The 13,176-nt window shown below is 42.9% G+C and overlaps 1 long non-coding RNA gene across 1 annotated transcript; it reads right to left on the bottom strand.

Annotated features, from left to right (window-relative positions):
* Positions 1-215: 215 nt before the first annotated feature.
* LOC141172847 (uncharacterized) lies at positions 216-11,582 on the bottom strand. The gene is made up of 3 exons (XR_012252543.1): positions 11,461-11,582; positions 10,068-10,213; positions 216-732 (listed from the first exon to the last, which is right to left on the bottom strand). It is a non-coding gene; the product is annotated as an uncharacterized lncRNA (long non-coding RNA).
* Positions 11,583-13,176: the final 1,594 nt, after the last annotated feature.

The following is a 13,176-nucleotide window of genomic DNA, read 5'->3' as shown; positions in this document are numbered from 1 at the left end:
TCAACTTATCCTAAGCTTACCATAGTATATATATACCCCTCACAGGTACTCGTACGTCCCGGATCTACCGAGAATAACCAACTAGGAAAACCTGGTATCCCAATCATATTTCTCCAAGGAACCCCTACTTCTTCTGTGAATTTTAACCCTGCATTTTAACTATATATTTTAAACAATTCTTTGTATAAATAAATTCTTCGTTTTATCATTAACCCTCTCGTGTCATTTTAGAGTAAGTTTACCAGCGCAGTAGATGTTTTTTACATTTAGGTTTTATTCTTATGTGGTATATGGTGCCCCTTACTACTTGCTGCAGGTAAACTAAACTATACCCACCAGCGCCCTTAATAACCCCCATGTACTATTATGTACAATAGTAACAACAACAGCCGCAGCCGCAGCAGCTCAACGACTGCAGTAGGTAAAAAGACAATTCTGAACCAGAGATGTAAAAGAGATGAACATCAGATGAAGATGGATGACAAATACTTACCCAGGAGGAAGAATGGAAGGGTTACTTACATCAGAGCTGGGCTACAGGGAAATAGACAAGACAAACCTCTAAAAGGCGCAAACCTGATTGCATAGCAGTATAACAACAACAATACAGTACAATACTGTACGATTCCAAAGTCGTGGGACATGACCCTCCCCATCTGAAATCTTTAGATTTCACAATAATCCAATCTTGATGTGATATCCTCCAAAGATGTCCATCGCCGATCTTGAAACCTGAAAGACAAAAAAGAAAAAACAAACATGCAACAATAAAACTAAAACAGCTGTAAAGTCCAAATTTGTGTTTGGTGGCCTGTAGTCCACAATAATAGGATCATTGGAAACTCATCTTTGGATTTTCAACTTGCAAACACTTCCACCAACCCAATAATCCAAATGGTCAATGTTACAAGTTCTAACACAGCTGGTAGAATGTGGAGGTATGCTCCCCGCCGTGAGCGGTGTCCAGCAGCAGTGTCCTTCTTTGTGTTGGCTTCCCTCATGAAGCACTGAGCAATGTGAATCAGATGAGCAACAGCCTGCACGACAGAAGAGATGTTCTACAAACTTCAGAGACTTCTTTCATGTCTCCCACCTTTGTTGTTTCTGGGATGGTAATGGAATGTGCCAATCTGTGCTCGCAGTGGTAAACTGTCTCAGCATTTTACCACTGAGAACACAGTGTCCATAGAATGGTGAAGGGTTGCTATACACCCAAGAGGATCATAAATGCTGTTCATTAGAGAAGGTTTGGACTGTGAACATGTCCAATTTAATCTCCCACAGCAAACCAAAGCTGCATTGCATAGGAGGGACATCAGAAAACAAATAGAGATCCTTTAAGCTCATTGCATGGTCCTCAGAGGGAAATGCTATCATTATCTTCTGGCTGTGGGAGATAATCTTATGAAGTCTGAGCTTTGATGCAGACAGGACATGTCATGGGTGTGTCAGGTATAATAGACAGTCGCTCTGGATCTGGCTGTAGAAGGTCACTGCGCTTGGCAATTCAGACACCTTCTTAATCCTTCTTCCTCTAAAACCCAGCGGCGGCCTCCCTCCTGCTGCTGATTGACACACTTGCATGGGAGTTAAAAACCCTCAGTTTACTCCATACTTCTATGTACCTTTGTGCATGCTTGGAGCACTAGCTGTTGGCTGGCTTCTTCTCTGGTGCCCTTGGAAGCCTGTTGACGTTACTCCTCTGGTGTCTGCTCAAGCTAAGTTAATCCCCTTTGTTTGTCTACCTTGTTGTCTTTAGTTCATACTGGGGAATGACCAGTGGTCACCCCTCCCCCTCCCTATCTAGGGCCAAGCTGTAGGGACATACAGGGTTTAGGATCCTGCTCGGCAATAGGTGTGGAACATATATAGGGACGGTAGGGTGCTATTAGATCTGCCTAGGGGTCTCCACTCCCCCTTTCCCTAGTGTTTGGGCTTCCTTCCCCTTTCCCTTCGTGTTGCAATTAGTCTTTCCCACACCTTGCATGACAGGATTTCCTTTGTTTTAGGGAGCAGATCAATTGCATCTTCAATTGTGGGCAAAGACTTAAGTCCATCATAAAAACATCACAGAAAAAGAAACAGCCTAATGAACACCAGTTTAGATTACCAATGCACTAGCAAGATGGAGTAGACCGCCATGACGAAGGAGGGGAGCAACCACTCACAAACCTACCAATTCTTGGGGAGGTGTTGCCTAGTTTTAAAAATGCACACAGATGAATCTTGCATAGGGTAAGAGTCACACAGGTACATGTGGTGCATAGTGTCTGGCTTACTGCCTATTGATGGCACCCATATTGTTAGATCAGGTGGGCTGCTCAGCATTATGTAAGTGCACTTCACAAGGACAGACATCCCATCATGTACGTAGAAGTTCTTCACAAATGATGATGAACTTACAAATTTACCTACAGAGACACGGCCTTTGCCCATTGATGACCCTTCACTTGAGTATCCCAGCATGCACTGGGATTCTTAAATGAAGGATCATCAAAAAGGAAGTTGTAACAAAAATAAATTGAATAGCATTTAGATAATGTAATTAGGGAAGGATAGGGAACTTTTAATTACAATATATTAGAAAATAGCTTAGATTATGGAATTAAATAGATAGAGATTCAGAAGGAACATTTTTATTTTGAAACACCCCTTTAACCCCTTCCCGACCCGTGTCACACCGTTTGTGACATGGAAAACAGTTCCTTCCCGACCCATGTCACAGCGTCTGTGACATGGAGGGAAAGAGCCCCTGCAGCGCCTGCGAGCGGGGTCGCTCAGGTTTCACAGTTGCTACTGCAACTGGACATCCTGAAGTCGACCCCCCGGGGGGTGGATTAACACCCCCGTGCCTGGGACCCCTCCGATTGGCTGTTTCATTTTCACTTTTAATGAAACTGCCAATCGGTATGAATTAAATATTTCACCAATGAAAATTGGTGTAATATTTAAATCTGGGCATGGCCTGATGCTTACAGTATCAGCCATTGGCTGGGGGGAGTGTCACCTCTGCCCCCCCCCTCCCCCCAGATCTGATTGGGGGGCTAGCGTCACATGGATACTAGCCCCAATCAGATGTGGAGGGAGTTTTTAATGATGCCGGCCATTGTGGACCCTCTGCTGCTGCCCCCTGTGGACCCTCTGCTGCTGCCCCCCCGTGGACCCTCTGCAGCTGCTCCCCCCATGGACCCTCTGCAGCTGCCCCCCCGTGGACCCTCTGCTGCTGAGCTCGTGGATCGCTTCTGCCGCCGCTGATCTGCATCAGGTAGTATTGCCCCCGCTCCCCCTTGACCCCCCCTCCACTCCACCCTGCCCCCCCCTCCACCCCCGACCCCCCTCCACCCCCCCTTTACTTTCATACCTGCACCCCGACCTCCGCCTCTGCTCCCTCTCCCACGTCTTCATCCACCGGCTGCTGCTCTCCTTCTGACAGCCGGTGGACTGTAATCACAGCAGCAGCAGGCTCAGTGTAAATGCCCTGCTCCTGTGATCAAGCCCACCATCCCCCAGTCCCAGTGATATCACCCCCCATCTCCCAATAATCACCCCTCCCCCAGTGTTCACCCCCCCTGTCCCCAGTGTTCACCCCCCCAGTGTTCACCCCCCTGTCCCCAATGTTCACCCCCCCTGTACCCAGTGTTCACCCCCCCTTGTCCCCAGTGTTCACCCCCCCCGTCCCCAGTGTTCACCCCCCCTGTCCCCAGTGTTCACCCCCCCTGTCCCCAGTGTTCACCCCCACCTGTCTCCAGTGTTCACTCCCCATCCCCAGTGTGCACCCCCCCATCCCAGTGATCACCCCCCTGCTGCTGGCTCCTGCTCCGCTTTCTGCCCCAGTAATCACCCCCCTGATGCTGCCGGCCTCCTACCCCCCTTGCTGCTGCCGGCTCCTGCCCCAGTGATCACCCCCCTTGCTGCTGCCGGCTCCTGCCCCAGTGATCACCCCCCTTGCTGCTGCCGGCTCCTGCCCCAGTGATCACCCCCCTTGCTGCAGCTGCTGGCTCCTCCATCTCTTCAGCCCTCCCCCTACGCCTGACAGCCCCCTACGCCTGACAGCCCCCACACGTGACTGCAGAAGGTTACACCAAGCACACACACACACGTACACTCACACTATAATAAAGTTTCGATTTTTTTTTTTTTTTTTTTTTACACACGCACACAGCACACAAAATGTCCCGCCCGTCCCACTCATCCCAGTCTAGGGCGTACTCAGCTTAGGAGGCTATGTCAGGTTGGTGTGTGTGTTGTAGTGTGTGTGTGTGTGTGTGTGGTGTATACACTACAATATACCACACCGCACACCAACCTGACATACACTACACAATGGTGTCCACTAACAAATTGGAACCATGTTGCGTTTGGAGAGTCCCTGTGTGCCCAAACATTGGAGCTCCCCAACAAGTGACCCCATTTTGGAAACTAGACCCCCCAAGGCACCTATCTAGATGCATAGTGAGCACTTGAAACCCCCAGGTGCTTCACAAATTGATTCATAAAAATGAAAAAGTGGAAAAAAAAAACACTTTTTTATTTTTACGGATTAATTTGTGAAGGACCTGGGGGTTCCAAGTGCTCACTATGCATCTAGATAGGTGCCTTGGGGGGTCTAGTTTCCAAAATGGGGTCACTTGTGGGGGAGCTCCAATGTTTGGGCACACAGCGGCTCTCCAAACGCAACATGGTGTCTTCTAACAATTTGAGCCGACAATTTGTTAGCGGACACCATGTTGCGTTTGGAGAGCCGCTGTGTGGCCAAACATTGGAGCTCCCCCACAAGTGACCCCATTTTGGAAACTAGAACCCCCAAGGCACCTATCTAGATGCACAGTGAGCACTTGGAACCCCCAGGTGCTTCACAAATTGATTCATAAAAATGAAAAAGTGGAAAAAAAAAACACTTTTTTATTTTTACGGATTAATTTGTGAAGGACCTGGGGGTTCCAAGTGCTCACTATGCATCTAGATAGGTGTCTTGGGGGGTCTAGTTTCCAAAATGGGGTCACTTGTGGGGGAGCTCCAATGTTTGGCCACACAGCGGCTCTCCAAACGCGACATGGTGTCCGCTAACAAATTGAATGGAAAATCGGCTCAAATTGTTAGCGGACACCATGTTGCGTTTGGAGAGCCCCTAATGTGCCTAAACAGTGGAGCTCCCCCACAAGTGACCCCATTTTGGAAACTAGACCCCCCAAGGCACCTATCTAGATGCATAGTGAGCACTTGGAACCCCCAGGTGCTTCACAAAATGATCTGTGAAAACAAAAAAGTACTTTTTTTTTCACAAAAATTTTCTTTTAGCCTAATTTTTTTAATTTTCACATGGGTAACAGGATAAAATGCATCCTAAAATGTATTGGTCAATTTCTCCTGAGTACACTGATACCTCATATGTGGTCATAAACCACTGTTTGGGCGCATGGCAGGGCTCAGAAGAGAAGGAGCGCAATTTGACTTTTGGAGCTAATTTTCCATTCAAAAAGTAAAATGGCGCTCCTTCCCTTCTGAGCCCTGCCGTGTGCCCAAACAGTGGTTTATGACCACATATGAGGTATCAGTGTACTAAGGAGAAATTGACCAACACATTTTAGGATGCATTTTATCCTGTTACCCATGTGAAAATTAAAAAATTTAGGCTAAAAGAAAATTTTTGTTAGAAAAATAAAAATGTTCATTTTTTTCTTCCATGTGGCTTTAGTTCCTGTGATGCACCTGAAGGGTTAATAATCTTCTTGAATGTAGTTTTGAGTAGCTTGAGGGGTGCAGTTTTTGGAATGGTGTCACTTTTGGGTATTTTCTGTCATAAAGACCCCTCAAAGGGACTTCAAATGTGATGTGGTCACTAAAAAAATGGTTTTGTACATTTTGCTGGAAAAAAGATAAATTGCTGATGAACTTTGAACCCTTCAAACTTCCTACCATAATTTTTTTTTTTTCCAAAATTGTGCTGATGTAAAGTAGACATGTGGAAAATGTTATTTATTAACTATTTTGTGTCACATCACTCTCTGGTTTAGTAGAATAAAAATTCAAAATTTGAAAATTGCAAAATATTTTTGATTTTTTCACAAATAAACGCAAATATTATCGACCTAAATTTAATACTAACATGAAGCCCAATATGTCACGAAAAAACAATCTCAGAATCGCTAGGATCCGTTGAAGTGTTCCAGAGTTTTTACTTCGTAAAGGGACACTGGTCAGAATTGACAAAAATGCCAAGGTCTTTAGGGTCAAAATAGGCTGGGTCCTGAAGGGGTTAAAAACTAATAAAGAACTCCATTAGTGAAAGTAAGTAATGGTGTCCTGTATCCACACTATCCAAAGATAAGAGTTGAGGGACAAAAATATATTTGAGTCCTCCCTTATGCAGGCCCATGCAAGATATAAGACAAAACAGCAATAATGAGATATACCATGAATTTTTTTTAATCAAACATTTCTATGAAGTACTACTATAGGAATAACCACCTCAAATCTCAAAGGTCTCACTGACCTTCATCAGATATAAACTATAAAAACAAGGTATACATAAGAAAATTAATATGCAATAACAAGAAAAAAAAAATGCAATACAGCATAAGATGAATAATTGTGCGGCTCTTTCAATTCATGTAATTCGCAAGCTTAGTACTTTGCATCTAAACCTGTTTGATTGACATAGAGAAAATGTAAAAGATTACAATGCGAAAAAATTTCAGCTATACCTGAGTGCCTTATTTCTGTTTATATATTTTAAAGGGTCAGTACCCTTTCACTTATAAATTGACGGAGTGCCGTACTTCCTTTATTATATCTATGCTTTGGATAGTTCATCAGTACCAGATCGGTGATCGACTGCTGATTCTTCAAATTTTTCCAGAGAATGAAATATTTCTCCCCAAAATTTTTTGTTATACACATGTTTATTTCCTTTGTGTGTATTGAAGCAACACAAAAAAACAGAAAAAAAGACAAATTGGACAAAATTTTACACAAAACCCCAAAAATTGGCCAGACAAAATTGCTGGCACCCTCAGTTTAATATTTGGTTGCACAACCTTTGGCCTAAATAACTGCAATCAATCGCTTCCTATAACCATCAACAAGCTTCTTACACCTCTCAGCTGGAATTTGGAGCACTCTTCTTTTGGAAACTGCTCCAGGTCTCTCATATTTGAAGGGTTCCATTGTTTGCCTATCTGCATGGCCTCTACTTATCCTTCACCTTGATATAGTCAGGTTTTACTGTGGTTTCTGGGAATTGGTGCTCTTTTCCCCAGTACACTCCTTTTAGTGCTCTTTTCACCAGTACACTCCTTTGTATGTGATCACTATTGTCCATATACTGAATTTTCTATTTTGGGAGGTTCAGACTATTTTGGTGCAGCCAGGTTTGACTGCAGTTTGAGGGAAATGGTGTTTTTTTGGCATCAGTACGTTCCTCTGTATTTGACTACCATTGCTAATGTATTCTATATTCTATTTTAGGAAGGTGTCTAATACCAATCCTTTTATAGAGCATTTTTGCAGGTATCCGTAACTCTCATTATGTGATTGTACTAATTCTCTTTTAGTATTATTTGCCGACATTTTCTCTGCATTATTAGTATTTATTGGTGCTGCGTAGAATTTTTAAATAGTTTTTAATCTGCATGTGTTTCTGTTTGCTTTTTGTTTTATATTCTTTTAGGCTATGTTCACATGTTGCATTTTTGCTGCAGGCAAGACCTGCTCTCCTGGCTGTAAAGAAGCAGCTTACAAAAAGCAGGTTTTGCTGCGTGTTTCAGGATCCCAAAGTTCAGCTTTGCTTCCATCATAGAAGTATGAACACAGGTCAGCAATGCAAGACACATATTCATGAAAAAATACACATTACAAATGTAACAGTGGGGGGGAGGTGAATTGGTCAGGAATAGTTTACCTAACACACTGGCAGAGCATTGAGTTTGCAGGACACTGTTTACTTTCTCACTTTGGCCAGCCCTTGAGTTGCTCAGGTATTGTTCAATCACACACCTTGGTGGACCACAGGTATTGTTCAATCTGACACCTTGGTCAGCCAATGTTTACTTTTTACACGCATCACTAATTTAATTAAACTATAAACTATACTAATCCTAACTGCCATCTCAGGTGATCAAGACGTTATGGTTTAAACTTGGGAAAATTACAAAAAATAAATGTGTTTCACATACTGCTGTACCGGCTTTTTCACTAAAAAAGCAGCAAACCTGTGTTTTTGCTGCGTTTTTGCACTTACTCATTGCTTTCTATAGATAAAAAAAGACTGAAAGAAGTGACATGCTGCAGTTTTTAAAAACGCACCAGTTTTGCAATTCGGTGAAGAATAAAACCACAGCATGTGTATGAAATTTCTGAAATCTCATAGCTTCTGCTGGTATTGTAAATACAGCTTTTAATTTACATGAATTTGTATAAAAAAGCAACAAAAAACGCAGCAAAAATGCAACGTGTGAACATAGCCTTAATAAACTGATATTGTTATATTGGTGATCCTTTGTTTGGCATGCTTCTTTCTCTTCCTCTTAAAAGCTCCCTGCCTAGTTATGGAGTCAGGATACTTATACTCCATTTCCTTTTTCCTTTCTCATCCCTTGGTTAAACTTGATGGATCGATCTGTGTCTTTTTTTCAACCGTACTATGCAACTATGCAACTACTGTGGTAAGCAGTAAGGATCAATGAAACATTTTCAGGATGCAAATGTTTTTTGTTTAATAATTATCCAATAACAGATTTTTAAAAGGAAAATGTATTCTAGGTTATTAAGCAGAGATAATGCCCCTCAGACCCTGCAGCAGGTATAATACAACGTATCAGTTTTGTCTGGAGGGATATTTTAATGGCAAACATTCTAAAAACCGCTGAAGCATTGATATGTCAGACACATCTCGTACCCTGGAGTTACAGTCTCCATTTCCATTACTAGCAGCTAAAATCCATTTACTCTGCATGTACAATCTGCATAAAATTGAAAATTAATAAAAGTTATTTAAAAAATATAGATTTCCTATTACCACAATGACTAGAAACCTGTTATTGAAACCTGAACTTTCTTGTGGTTATAGGAAATCTTCAATATATTTATAGGGAATTGTCTAGTCGTAGCTTTCAGAGCAGTGTCTTATGTATAATTTATAGTAATGTTATTATTATTCATACTATCATTAATAAATCTGTATTGCACCCATAAGTACTGTATATGTGCTAATATACAATTTTGTCAAGGGAAAATATTTTGTTTGCTGCAACAACCCTGTATCTAAATACCTTGAAGAGGGCAGAAATGATTTTCGGTACACCCCCCCATCCCTGTTATCTAGAATTTGGAACATAAAGTGTCCATAGGGAAGTGTAAATATATGCACATACTATCAGAGGTGTATCTAGGTCTTCTGGCACCCGTGGCAAGAATTCAGTTTGCCCCCCCGCACATATGCGATTTGCACACTTAATCACGTGCCGATGAGCTGCCCTCCCTAATTCTCTCAATGTTCAGTAAAAAACAGAGAAGCAGGAAGAGAAGCTCGTTGTCACGTGACTATGAATATGAGTGAAGTGGCCATGTGATGACTGCTGGAACCAGCAAGCAGAGCTGAATCCTGACAGTGAGGATATTGCACGCTGTTAGGATTGGCTACAGGGCTTCATTTTATAATTAAAGGGCTCGTCCAGGTTGGAGATGAAAGTCTGCAGTCACTCTAGGTGACTGCAGGCTTCTGAATTCTCACAACGCATGCACTGCACACTTTTAGGATTCTCCCCTGCCCCAATATGTGATTTGTACACTTCTGGCCACATTCCGACTAGACGTGTCCGGTCCCACTCAATTCATTTTCATAGAGTGAGGCCACACATGTCTAGTCAGCATGTGACCGCATGTATGCAAATCGCCGGCACCAGAAAATCCTGGCTGCTTGCAGTGTGCACTGTGAGAATTTAGAAGTCTGCAGTCATTTAGAATGACTGCAGACTCAGCACAAATTTGAACAACCCCTTTAATGTTCCTACCATAAATAAAAATATGACAATTATTCAGTATCACAAAATACATTTACATCCAGGTACCTTATAGATGATGTTGTCTCTTGAGTTTTTCTCTTTCTTTTCTTCTTCATCTTCTCCAGACTCCATGATGAGTTTTCTCATCCACAGCTCATCTCTGAAGACTTCCATCTTCTCCGTTCTTCTGTAGCACATCCCGACACGATGCCCTTAAAGTTAGCAGAGTTATTATAATGCCCCTGAATAAATAATTGCCCCTCACTATATTCCCTGCACAAAATATGATCCCTAAACTGTCCCTCTTATGGTATTTGCCCCCCTATAGGGCCCAGTCTATACTGTGCCCCCTCATCACACTTCCCCTCCTTAGCATACTATCCCTTCCTAGCTGTGCCCTTACATTGCTACCCCATTCTACCCCCTAACACACACACACACACACACACACTACTCAGTCTTCATTCTGTGCCCACTCATACTTTTCTTTCCTCATACTGTTTCCTCACGCTATTCCCTTCAATAGTCTTCTCACACATTTTCCCCTCCCTCCTAGTACATTTACCCTCTCACTTTCCAAACTGCCTCCTCACACATCCCATCATCCTCGCTCCTCATACTGTGTCCGCACCCATCCCCTTACTCACCATACTGTGTCAGCACCTACTGTGTCTCCTTGCTCCCCAAACTTGTATCCTCAAATCTTCCCCCCCGTTACACTAAATCTCCCCTACACAGTAAATCTCCCTCAGCCCTGTTACACTAAATACCCCCACCACACACACAGTAAATACCCCACACACATTAAATACTCCAACACACAGTAAATACTCCCTACACACACAGTGAATACCCCCACACAGTTAATACCCCCCACCACACACACAGTAAATGCCCCCCCACACAGTAAATACCTCGCCGCACACACAGTAAATGCACCCCCACACAAAGTAAATACCACCCACACACAGTAAATACCCCAAAAACAGAATAACTACCCCCCCACAAACACAGTAAATACTCCCACGCACAGTAAATATCCCCCACACACAGTAAATACCCCCCACACGCAGTAAATACCCCCACACACAGTAAATACACCCACACACAGTAAATACCCCCACACAGAGTATATACCCTTCACAAACACAGTTAACACCCCCACACAGAGTATATACCCCAACACACACAGTAAATACCCCCCATACACAGAGTATATACACCCCAGTAAATACCCCCCACGCACAGAATATATACCCCCCACAGTAAATACTCCTACAAACGCAGAGTATATACCCCCCAGTAAATACCCCCAACACAGAGTATATACCCCCCACAGTAAGTACTCCCCCACACACAGAGTACATACCTCCCCACAGTAAATACCCGACCACACACAAAATCTCCCCACCGTTACATGTAATCTTCGGTGTTTTTAGCTTTAGTGTGGAGCACTTACCACTGATGCTCTTGGCGCTTCTGGGCGCTGATGAATGACGTCAGCAGCGTGATCACATGACCTGATCAAGCTGCTGGCGTCGCTCTAACCCAAAGGTCAGAGCTTCAATTGTACTCGCGTCTGAAAGATGCGAGTACAATCACTGGGAGCCAGTGCGCTACACGTTCTGTGAACTGCCTGTCAGATTGACAGCTGGCTCACAGAAGTGCCAACTCCCAGTCAGGGGGGGGGGCGGCAGAATGCAGCTGCCGGGAGAGACACTTCGGATCGCTGCATTAGGCGGCCCGACTGAGCCCCCCTGCCGGCTGCGCCCGCTCTGATTACTATTGTCCATAACTATAGCCGTAGCAGCCATAGATGTGGAGATGGAAGCCGCTATGGGGACCAGAGGATAAGGGCACCACTTTTGTCCAAAAATATTGTATCTTTTTGAAGGGAATAATACGTTTTTGGGTTTCTGCCACGTAGTGTTATGTGGGTTTTGTAACATAGGGCACTTTTATAGAAATCTGCGGGAACCTCCATGATCTTGCCACTCCATTAGTACTTTTTTGGCAGCCATCATCCTTCCTTCTCCAAAGCAAAAACAACTTTTCATCCCATGTAACAGCAGCTTTACTATTCATCCAGCTAAATCAACGACCCCCCCCCTTCCTTATCCGTAAAAAAAAAATTGACCCTGTTTGCAAACTATAAGCACTTAGAAGACAAAAAGCACTCGAGTTTTCAAAAGATCTGGTCCCCTTGGTGTTGAAATCTCCTAAGGTAACTAAAAAATATAGTAAAAAATGTAAAAAAAAAGTTTTTTTAGCACTTAAATAGAAAAACAATGCAAGGTAGGATTTTCTTTAATTGTTCTTTTCTGTAGTGTCATGATTTTTAGCATACAGTAAATGCTGTAAAAACAACACCCATAAAGCAAACCCCAAAATAGATTGTGGAATTGCACTTTTTTTACCATGTCATCTCACTTGGAAATGTTTCTATTTTATGTATTTTATACAATGTATGGTAAAATGAATGGTTTAATTTAAGACTAAAAGAAAATGGGATATTTTATTCATAATAAAATTAGCTTTTCAAGTGCACAGTTGGGTGTATTCGTGCACTTGCAGTCTTCGGCTCCTTTTTACTTCTCCCTACTAGCGCTGCTTCCACTTAGTGAAGACAGTGGCTCCGGTATATAATGGTCACAATGCCACAATCTACAATGTCAGAAGTGAATTGTGTCATTGGCATCTAGAAGAGGAGTGGAACCAAGGACTGCAAGTGCAGTTACAATTCCACAAGTAAACTTGCAAAGCTAATTTTCTTAGGCATAAAACAGGAATTTTAGAGCAACAGAGCACCATATTTAGACATAACAGGTATTATTGGAAATGTTTTACACTGCCTTATCCTGCAGTACCTCTGGGAGTCTAGAGCAAATATTACTGACCGACTCACAATAAATGGTTGAACAGCAGTGAATGGAGCTAGTTCCAGTTGCTTTTACCCGCAGAAGGTCTCTGTGTAATATAATTGCCATCTACTTGCTATGGTGCAGGCTCAGCACCTAAGCCTGCTCCATACACAGGAACCCAATACTTCACATACATTACCTGATGATGATTATGATGATGATAAGGAGGATATTCTCTATTTAAAGAATCTGGACATAAGAAGTAGAAGAGTTTTTGGATCACATGAACCCTTTATTTTTATCCTCGTTACAAA

Source organism: Phyllobates terribilis, unplaced genomic scaffold (assembly GCF_046119375.1).
Source record: "Phyllobates terribilis strain yellow unplaced genomic scaffold, ASM4611937v1 Scaffold_1__5_contigs__length_1240528914, whole genome shotgun sequence".
Classification (NCBI taxonomy): Eukaryota; Metazoa; Chordata; class Amphibia; order Anura; family Dendrobatidae; genus Phyllobates; species Phyllobates terribilis.
The sequence above is the reverse complement of the archived record's forward strand: the minus strand, read 5'-3'. Positions and strand labels throughout refer to the sequence as shown.